This window comes from Panulirus ornatus, chromosome 17 (assembly GCF_036320965.1).
Source record: "Panulirus ornatus isolate Po-2019 chromosome 17, ASM3632096v1, whole genome shotgun sequence".
Lineage (NCBI taxonomy): Eukaryota > Metazoa > Arthropoda > Malacostraca > Decapoda > Palinuridae > Panulirus > Panulirus ornatus.
This window is the reverse complement of record NC_092240.1, coordinates 45,262,696-45,272,658: the sequence shown is the minus strand read 5'-3', so window position 1 is coordinate 45,272,658 and position 9,963 is coordinate 45,262,696. Positions and strand designations below refer to the sequence as shown.

The following is a 9,963-nucleotide window of genomic DNA, read 5'->3' as shown; positions in this document are numbered from 1 at the left end:
ATATACACATGTACATGATTCATACTGTCTGCCTTTATTCATTCCCATAGCCACCCTGCCACGCATGAAATAACAACCACCTCCTCCCTCATGTGCGTGAGGTAGCGCTAGGAAAAGACAACAAAGGCCACATTCGTTCACACTCAGTCTCTAGCTGTCATGTAATAATGCACCGAAACCACAGCTCCCTTTTCACATCCAGGCCTCACAGAACTTTCCATGGTTTACCCCAGATGTTTCACATGCCCTGGTTCAATCCATTGACAGCACGTCGACCCCGGTATATCACATCATTCCAATTCACTCTATTCCTTGGACGCCTTTCACCCTCCTGCATGTTCAGGCCCCGATCACTCAAAATCTTTTTCACTCCATCTTTCCACCTCCAATTTGGTCTCCCACTTCTCCTCGTTCCCTCCACCTTTGACACATATATCCTCTTGGTCAATCTTTCCTCACTCATTCTCTCCATGTGACCAAACCATTTCAAAACACCCTCTTCTGCTCTCTCAACCACACTCTCTGTATTACCATCACATATCTCTTTCCCTATTATTACTTATTCTATCAAACCACCTCACACCATATATTGTCCTCAAACATCTCATTTCCAGCACATCCACCCTCCTCCGCACAACTCTATTTATAGCCCACGCCTTGCAACCATATAACATTGTTGGAACCACTATTCCTTCAAACATACCCATTTTTGCTTTCCGAGATAATGTTCTCAACTTCCACACATTCTTCAATGCTCCCAGAACTTTCGCCCCCTCCCCCACCCTATGATTCACTTCCACTTCCATAGTTCCATCCACTGCCAAATCCACTCCCAGATATCTAAAACACTTCACTTCCTCCAGTTTCTCTCCATTCAAACTAACCTCCCAATTGACTTGTCCCTCAACCATACTGTACCTAATAACCTTGCTCTTATTCACATTTACTCTCAACTTTCTTCTTTCACACACTTTACCAAACTCAGTCACCAGCTTCTGCAGTTTCTCACATGAATCAGCCACCAGCGCTGTATCATCAGCGAACAACAACTTGCAGTGGAATTTATTAAAAAAAGGGGGTCATTCTATTGTTGACTGGTTGGTGTATTTAATGTATGTATGATTCATGGTGAGGTGCCTGAGGACTGGCAGAACGCTTGCATAGTGCCATTGTACAAAGGCAAAGGGGATAAAGATGAGTGCTCAAATTCCAGAGGTATAAGTTTGTTGAGTGTTCCGGGGAAATTATATGGGAGGGTATTGATTAAGAGGGTGAAGGCATTTACAGAGCATCAGATTGGGGAAGAGCAGTGTGGTTTCAGAAGTGGTAGAGGATGTGTGGATCAGGTGTTTGGTTTGAAGAATGTATGTGAGAAATACTTAGAAAAGCAAATGGATTTGTATTTAGCATTTATGGATCTGGAGAAGGCATATGATAGAATTGATAGAGATGCTCTGTGGAAGTATTAAGAATATATGGTGTGGGAGGTAAGTTGTTAGAAGCGGTGAAAAGTTTTTGTCAAGGATGTAAGGCATGTGTGCATTTAGGAAGAGAGGAGAGTGATTGGTTCTCAATGAATGTAGGTTTGCGGCAGGGGTGTATGATGTCGCTATGGTTGTTTAATTTGTTTATGGATGGGGTTGTTAGGGAGGTGAATGCAAGAGTTTTGGAAAAGAGGGGTAAGTATGCAGTCTGTTGTGGATGAGAGAGCTTGGGAAGTGAGTCAGTTGTTGTTCGCTGATGATACAGCGCTGGTGGCTGATTCATGTGAGAAACTGCAGAAGCTTGTGACTGAGTTTGGTAAAGTGTGTGAAAGAAGAAATCTGAGAGTAAATGTGAATAGGAGCAAGGTTATTAGGTACAGTAGGATTGAGGGTCAAGTCAATTGGGAGGTAAGTCTGAATGGAGAAAAACTGGAGGAAGTGAAGTGTTTTAGATATCTGGGAGTGGATTTGGCAGCGGATGGAACCATGGAAGCGGATGTGAATCATAGGGTGGGGGAGGGGGCGAAAGTTCCAGGAGCGTTGAAGAATGTGTGGAAGGCGAGAACGCTATCTCGGAGAGCAAAAATGGGTATGTTTGAAGGAATAGTGGTTCCAAGAATGTTATATGGTTGTGAGGCATGGGCTATGGATAGGGTTGTGGGGAGGATGGTGGATGTGTTGGAAATACGATGTTTGAGGACAATATGTGGTGTGAGGTGGTTTGATCGAGTAAGCAATGAAAGGGTAAGAGATATGTGTGGTAATAAAAGAGTGTGGTTGAGAGAGCACATGGAGAGAATAAGTTGAGGAAAGATTGACAAAGGATATATGTGTCACAGGTGGAGAGAATGAGAAGTGGGAGACCAAATTGGAGGTGGAAGGATAGAGTGAAAAGATTTTGAGCGATCGGGGCCTGAACATACAGGAAAGTGAAAGGCGTGCAAAGAATAAAGTGAAATCAAACGATTTGGTATACCAGGGTCAATGTGCTGTCAGTGGATTGAACCAGCGCATGTGAAGTGTCTGGGTTTAACCATGGAAAGTTTTGTGGTGCCTGGATGTGGAAAGGGAGCTGTGGTTTCGGTGCATTACACATGACAGCTAGAGGCTGAGTGTGAACGAATGTGGCCTTTGTTGTCTTTTCGTAGCACTACCTCGTGCACACACGTTAAGAGGGGGTGCCTTTTTCCATGTGTGGTGGGTTGGCGGCGGGAATGTATGAAGGCAGCAAGTATTTATATGTACATGTCGATATGTGTATATGTCTGTGTATGTATATTTATGCATATATTGAAATGTATAGGTATTTATATGTGCGGGTGTTGGCGTTTATGTATATACATGTGTATGTGGGTTGGTTGGACCATTCTTTCATGTATTTCCTTATGCTACCTCGCTAATGTGGGAGACAGCAACAAAGTATAAAGGTGGAAAGATGGAGTGAAAAAGATTTTGAGTGATCAGGGCCTGAACATGCAGGAGGATGAAAGGCGTGCAAGGAATAGAGTGAATTGGAACGATGTGGTATACCGGGGTCAGCGTGCTGTCAATGGATTGAACCAGGGAATGTGAAGCGTCTGGGGTAAACCATGGAAAGTTCTGTGGGGCCTGGATATGGAAAGGGAGCTGTGGTTTCGGTGCATTATTACATGACAGCTAGAGACTGAATGTGAAGGAAAGTGGCCTTTGTTGTCTTTTCCTAGTGCTACCTCATGCACATTTGGGGGAAGGGGGTGGTTATTTTCATGTATGGCGGGGTGGTGATGGGAATGAATAAAGGCAGACAGTATGAATAATGTGCATGTGTATATATGTCTGTGTGTGTGTATATATGTATACGTTGAGATGTATAGGTATGTATATTTGCGTGTGTAGATGTGTATATATATACATGTGTATGTGGGTGGGTTGGGCCATTCTTTCGTCTGTTTTCTTGCGCTACCTCACTAATGCGGGGTGAAGAGGGTGGTGAGAGTAAGTGAGCTTGAGAAGGAGACTTTTTTGAGGAAGTACGAGGAGAGACTGAGTACAGAATGGAAAAAGGTGAGAACAAAGGAGGTAAGGGGAGTGGGGGAGGAATGGGATGTATTTAGGGAAGCAATGATGGCTTGCGCAAAAGATGCTTGTGGCATGAGAAGTGTGGGAGGTGGGTTGATTAGAAAGGGGAAGGGGGTGGTTATTTTCATGTATGGCGGGGTGGTGATGGGAGTGAATAAAGGCAGACAGTATGAATAATGTGCATGTGTATATATGTATATGTCTGTGTGTGTGTATATATGTATACGTTGAGATGTATAGGTATGTATATTTGCGTGTGTAGATGTGTATATATATACATGTGTATGTGGGTGGGTTGGGCCATTCTTTCGTCTGTTTTCTTGCGCTACCTCACTAATGCGGGGTGAAGAGGGTGGTGAGAGTAAGTGAGCTTGAGAAGGAGACTTTTTTGAGGAAGTACGAGGAGAGACTGAGTACAGAATGGAAAAAGGTGAGAACAAAGGAGGTAAGGGGAGTGGGGGAGGAATGGGATGTATTTAGGGAAGCAATGATGGCTTGCGCGAAAGATGCTTGTGGCATGACAAGCGTGGGAGGTGGGTTGATTAGAAAAGGTAGTGAGTGGTGGGATGAAGAACTAACATTATTAGTGAAAGAGAAGAGAGAGGCATTTGGACGATTTTTGTAGGGAAAAAATGAAATTGAGTGGGAGATGTATAAAAGAAAGAGACAGGAGGTCAAGAGAAAGGTGCGAGAGGTGAAAAAGAGGGCAAATGAGAGTTGGGGTGAGAGAGTATCATTAAATTTTAGGGAGAATAAAAAGATGTTCTGGAAGGAGGTAAATAAAGTGCGTAAGACAAGGGAGCAAATGGGAACTTCAGTAAAGGGCGCTAATGGGGAGGTGATAACAAGTAGTGGTGATGTGAGAAGGAGATGGAGTGAGTATTTTGAAGGTTTGTTGAATGTTTTGATGATAGAGTGGCAGATATAGGGTGTCTTGGTCGAGGTGGTGTGCAAAGTGAGAGGGTTGGGGAAAATGATTTGGTAAACAGAGAAGAGGTAGTAAAAGCTTTGTGGAAGATGAAAGCCGGCAAGGCAGCAGGTTTGGATGGTATTGCAGTGGAATTTATTAAAAAAGGGGGTGACTGTATTGTCGACTGGTTGGTAAGGTTATTTAGTGTATGTATACCTCATGGTGAGGTGCCTGAGGATTGGCAGAATGCATGCATAGTGCCATTGTACAAAGGCAAAGGGGATAAGAGTGAGTGCTCAAACTACAGAGGTATAAGTTTGTTGAGTATTCCTGGTAAATTATATGGGAGGGTATTGATTGAGAGGGTGAAGGCATGTACAGAGCATCAGATTGGGGAAGAGCAGTGTGGTTTCAGAAGTGGTAGAGGATGTGTGGATCAGGTGTTTGCTTAGAAGAATGTATGTGAGAAGTACTTAGAAAAGCAAATGGATTTGTATGTAGCATTTATGGATCTGGAGAAGGCATATGATAGAGTTGATAAAGATGCTCTGTGGAAGGTATTAAGAATATATGGTGTGGGAGGCAAGTTGTTAGAAGCAGTGAAGAGTTTTTATTGAGGATGTAAGGCATGTGTACGTGTAGGAAGAGAGGAAAGTGATTGGTTCTCAGTGAATGTAAGTTTGCGGCAGGGGTGTGTGATGTCTCCATGGTTGTTTAATTTGTTTATGGATGGGGTTGTTAGGGAGGTGAATGCAAGAGTTTTGGAAAGAGGGGCAAGAATGAAGTCTGTTGTGGATGAGAGAGCTTGGGAAGGGAGTCAGTTGTTGTTTGCTGATGATACAGCGCTGGTGGCTGATTCATGTGAGAAACTGCAGAAGCTGGTGACTGAGTTTGGTAAAGTGTGTGAAAGAAGAAAGTTAAGAGTAAATGTGAATAAGAGCAAGGTTATTAGGTACAGTAGGATTGAGGGTCAAGTCAATTGGGAGGTAAGTTTGAATGGAGAAAAACTGGAGGAAGTAAAGTGTTTTAGATATCTGGGAGTGGATCTGGCCGCGGATGGAACCATGGAAGCGGAAGTGAATCATAGGGTGGGGGAGGGGGTGAAAATCCTGGGAGCCTTGAAGAATGTGTGGAAGTCGAGAACATTATCTCGGAAAGCATCAATGGGTATGTTTGAAGGAATAGTGGTTCCAACAATGTTGTATGGTTGCGAGGCGTGGGCTATGGATAGAGTTGTGTGCAGGAGGGTGAATGAGCTGGAAATGAGATGTTTGAGGACAATGTGTGGTGTGAGGTGGTTTGATCGAGTAAGTAATGTAAGGGTAAGAGAGATGTGTGGAAATAAAAAGAGTGTGGTTGAGAGAGCAGGAGAGGGTGTTTTGAAATGGTTTGGGCGCATGGAGAGAATGAGCGAGGAAAGATTGACCAAGAGGATATATGTGTCGGAGGTGGAGGGAACGAGGAGAAGTGGGAGACCAAATTGGAGGTGGAAAGATGGAGTGAAAAAGATTTTGTGTGATCGGGGCCTGAACATGCAAGACGGTGAAAGGCGTGCAAGGAATAGAGTGAAGTGGATCGATGTGGTATACCGGGGTTGACGTGCTGTCAGTGGATTGAATCAGGGCATGTGAAGCGTCTGGGGTAAACCATGGAAAGCTGTTTGGGGCCTGGTGTGGAAGGGGAGCTGTGGTTTCGGGCATTATTGCATGACAGCTGGAGACTGAGTGTGAACGAATGAGGCCTTTGTTGTCTTTTCCTAGCGCTACCCCGCACACATGAGGGGGGAGGGGGATGGTATTCCATGTGTGGCGAGGTGGTGATGGGAATGAATAGAGGCAGACAGTGTGCATTGTGTGCATGGGTATATATGTATGTGTCTGTGTGTATATATATGTGTACATTGAGATGTATAAGTATGTGTATTTGCGTGTGCGGACGTGTGTGTATATACATGTGTATGGGGGTGGGTTGGGCCATTTCTTTCGTTTGTTTCCTTGTGCTACCTCGCAAACGCGGGAGACAGCGACAAAGCAAAATAGAATAAATAAAAATAAAAAAGATGTTCTGGAAGGAGGTAAATGAAGTGCATAAGACAAGGGAGCAAATGGGAACTTCAGTGAAGGGGGCTAATGGGGAGGTGATAACAAGTAGTGGTGATGTGAGAAGGAGATGGAGTGAGAATTTTGAAGGTTTTTTGAATGTGTTTGATGATAGAGTGGCAGATATAGGGTGTTTTGGTCGAGGTGGTGTGCAAAGTGAGAGAGTTAGGGAAAATGATTTGGTAAACAGAGAAGAGGTAGTAAAAGCTTTGCAGAAGATGAAAGCCGGCAAGGCAGCAGATTTGGATGGTATTGCAGTGGAATTTAAAAAAAAAGGGGGTGACTGTATTGTTGACTGGTTGGTAAGGTTATTTAATGTATGTATGATTCATGGTGAGGTGCCTGAGGATTGGCGGAATGCATGCATAGTGCCATTGTACAAAGGCAAAGGGGATTAGAGTGAGTGCTCAAATTACAGAGGTATAAGTTTGTTGAGTATTCCTGTTAAATTATATGGGAGGGTATTGATTGAGAGGGTGAAGGCATGTACAGAGCATCAGATTGGGGAAGAGCAGTGTGGTTTCAGAAGTGGTAGAGGATGTGTGGATCAGGTGTTTGCTTAGAAGAATGTATGTGAGAAATACTTAGAAAAGCAAATGGATTTGTATGTAGCATTTATGGATCTGGAGAAGGTATATGATAGAGTTGATAGAGATGCTCTGTGGAAGGTATTAAGAATATATGGTGTGGGAGGCAAGTTGTTAGAAGCAGTGAAAAGTTTTTATCGAGGATGTAAGGCATGTGTATGTGTAGGAAGAGAGGAAAGTGATTGGTTCTCAGTGATTGTACGTTTGTGGCAGGGGTGTGTAATGTCTCCATGGTTGTTTAATTTGTTTATGGATGGGTTTGTTAGGGAGGTGAATGCAAGAGTTTTGGAAAGAGGGGCAAGTATGAAGTCTGTTGTGGATGAGAGAGCTTGGGAAGTGAGTCAGTTGTTGTTCGCTGATGATACAGCGCTGGTGGCTGATTCGTGTGAGAAACTGCAGAGTTTGGTAAAGTGTGTGAAAGAAGAAAGTTAAGAGTAAATGTGAATAAGAGCAAGGTTATTAGGTACAGTAGGGTTGAGGGTCAAGTCAATTGGGAGGTAAGTTTGAATGGAGAAAAACTGGAGGAAGTAAAGTGTTTTAGATATCTGGGAGTGGATCTGGCAGCGTATGGAACCATGGAAGCGGAAGTGAATCATAGGGTGGGGGAGGGGGCGAAAATCCTGGGAGCCTTGAAGAATGTGTGGAAGTCGAGAACATTATCTCGGAAAGCAAAAATGGGTATGTTTGAAGGAATAGTGGTTCCAACAATGTTGTATGGTTGCGAGGCGTGGCCTATGGATAGAGTTGTGCGCAGGAGGGTGGATGTGCTGGAAATGAGATGTTTGAGGACAATGTGTGGTGTGAGGTGGTTTGATCGAGTAAGTAATGTAAGGGTAAGAGAGATATGTGGAAATAAAAAGAGCGTGGTTGAGAGAGCAGAAGAGGGTGTTCTGAAATGGTTTGGGCACATGGAGAGAATGAGTGAGGAAAGATTGACCAAGAGGATATATGTGTCGGAGGTGGAGGGAACGAGGAGAAGTGGGAGAACAAATTGGAGGTGGAAAGATGGAGTGAAAAAGATTTTGAGTGATCGGGGCCTGAACATGCAGGAGGGTGAAAGGCGGGCAAGGAATAGGGTGAATTGGATTGATGTGGTATATCGGGCTCGACATGCTGTCAATGGATTGAATCAGGGCATGTGAAGCGTCTGGGGTAAACCATGGAAAGTTCTGTGGGGCCCGGATGTGGAAAGGGAGCTGTGGTTTCGGGCATTATTGTATGACAGCTAGAGACTGAGTGTGAACGAATGGAGCCTTTGTTGTCTTTTCCTAGTGCTACCTCGCACACATGAGGGGGAGGGGGATGTTATTCCATGTGTGGCGAAGTGGCGATGGGAATGAATAGAGGCAGAGAGTGTGAATTGTGTGCATGTGTATATGTGTCTGTGTGTGTATATATATGTGTACATTGAGATGTATGGGTATTGTATATTTGCGTGTGTGGACGTGTATGTATATACATCTGTAGGGGGGTGGGTTGGGCCATTTCTTTCGTTTGTTTCCTTGCGCTACCTCGCAAACGCGTGAGATAGCGACAAAGCAAAATAAAAAAATAAATATATATATATATATATATATATATATATATATATATATATATATATATATATATATATATATATATATATATATATATTGCAACTAAAAGGTAGGATATCTTAGAAATTAATCTGTATCATTGATAGTAAGGCATTACTGAATTAGATAGCAAAAGATTATAATAGCACCTTGAAATTAAGTCAAGAGTAGCAGTTGGAAAATGCTATTTCTTATGACATCTTTTCTTTTTAAACTGAATTTGCTGTTAGTATGAACCTCATTTATTGTAGATTATTGTAAAACTTTAGTTAAGTACTGTCACTATCAATAGGTAAAGGTGCCAAAGGCCTTTTAAGAAATTTCCCCAGATAATTGACAGAGATCATTGGGTTTTTATGAAACAAAAATTATTTACTTTTAATTGGTTTTTTTTATAGAGTTCGTTATTCATACCAATTTCAGGCAGTGTAACAACTCTTAAGTGTTTTTCATAATAGTTAAAACTTAGTGTTATATACACAATTAAGCAGAACCAAGAGAAAATTGGTTTGAGTATTGGGTTGATATACAGGTAGAAGACCATCAGTCTGAATTCACTGGGACTAAGCAGTATTCTTATATTTCTTTTTAATCATACAACCCCAAGATCCCTTTCATGGAACTCCTGCAGTTCAAGACTGTGCTGCAGTTACTAGCAGGGATAAGATGGACTCCCTTGGAGTGAGAAGTTCTTTGAAAAGATTATTCTCCTTTTTGTCCATTGATGATACAGCCTAACTGAAGGTGACTTTTCACTCACGGCATAACCACACGCAGGTAGAGTCCTGTAATGCCCATGTTCAAATTGTATATGCTTATAGTTTCTAGTTAGCCTTCTTTCCAGAGCATTTTTCTGGTTTTTAAATGTTATTTGTACACTATGTAAATATAAACCACATAAAACATTTGAAGACATTCATTTACTGTATTCTTTCAAAAATTCTCTTTTGTCTCAGCTTCTCACGGGTATTGTAGATGAAATAGTTTGTTGAATTTTTTGTTGATTACATAGATGAAGTGCTGGGGGTTGTGTGCCTAGTATACAGTTATGAAGACAGAACCAAAGCAAAAATCACAGAATAACTGAGAAAAGCTTGTAAGTTTTGAGTCTAAATTCAAGGCAATATAGTGCTAATGTCTTGAATTCAAACTTCAGAAAATCATGTGCTATTTTGACAGGGATCTTTATTGCATAGCATTCAGCTTTTGGTTTTTGAACCTTGATTATTTGGACTGTACTTTCTATTT

The 9,963-nt window shown here is 42.3% G+C and overlaps 1 long non-coding RNA gene across 1 annotated transcript in view; it reads left to right on the top strand.

The window, feature by feature from the left end:
- The first annotated feature begins 839 nt into the window (after nt 1-839).
- The window catches only part of LOC139754702 (uncharacterized), a 66,131-nt gene continuing 57,007 nt past the window's right edge, over nt 840-9,963 (top strand). Inside the window, exon 1 of the long non-coding RNA XR_011713929.1 lies at nt 840-9,492. This is a non-coding gene — a long non-coding RNA (uncharacterized lncRNA). The remainder of the gene's footprint in view (nt 9,493-9,963) is intronic.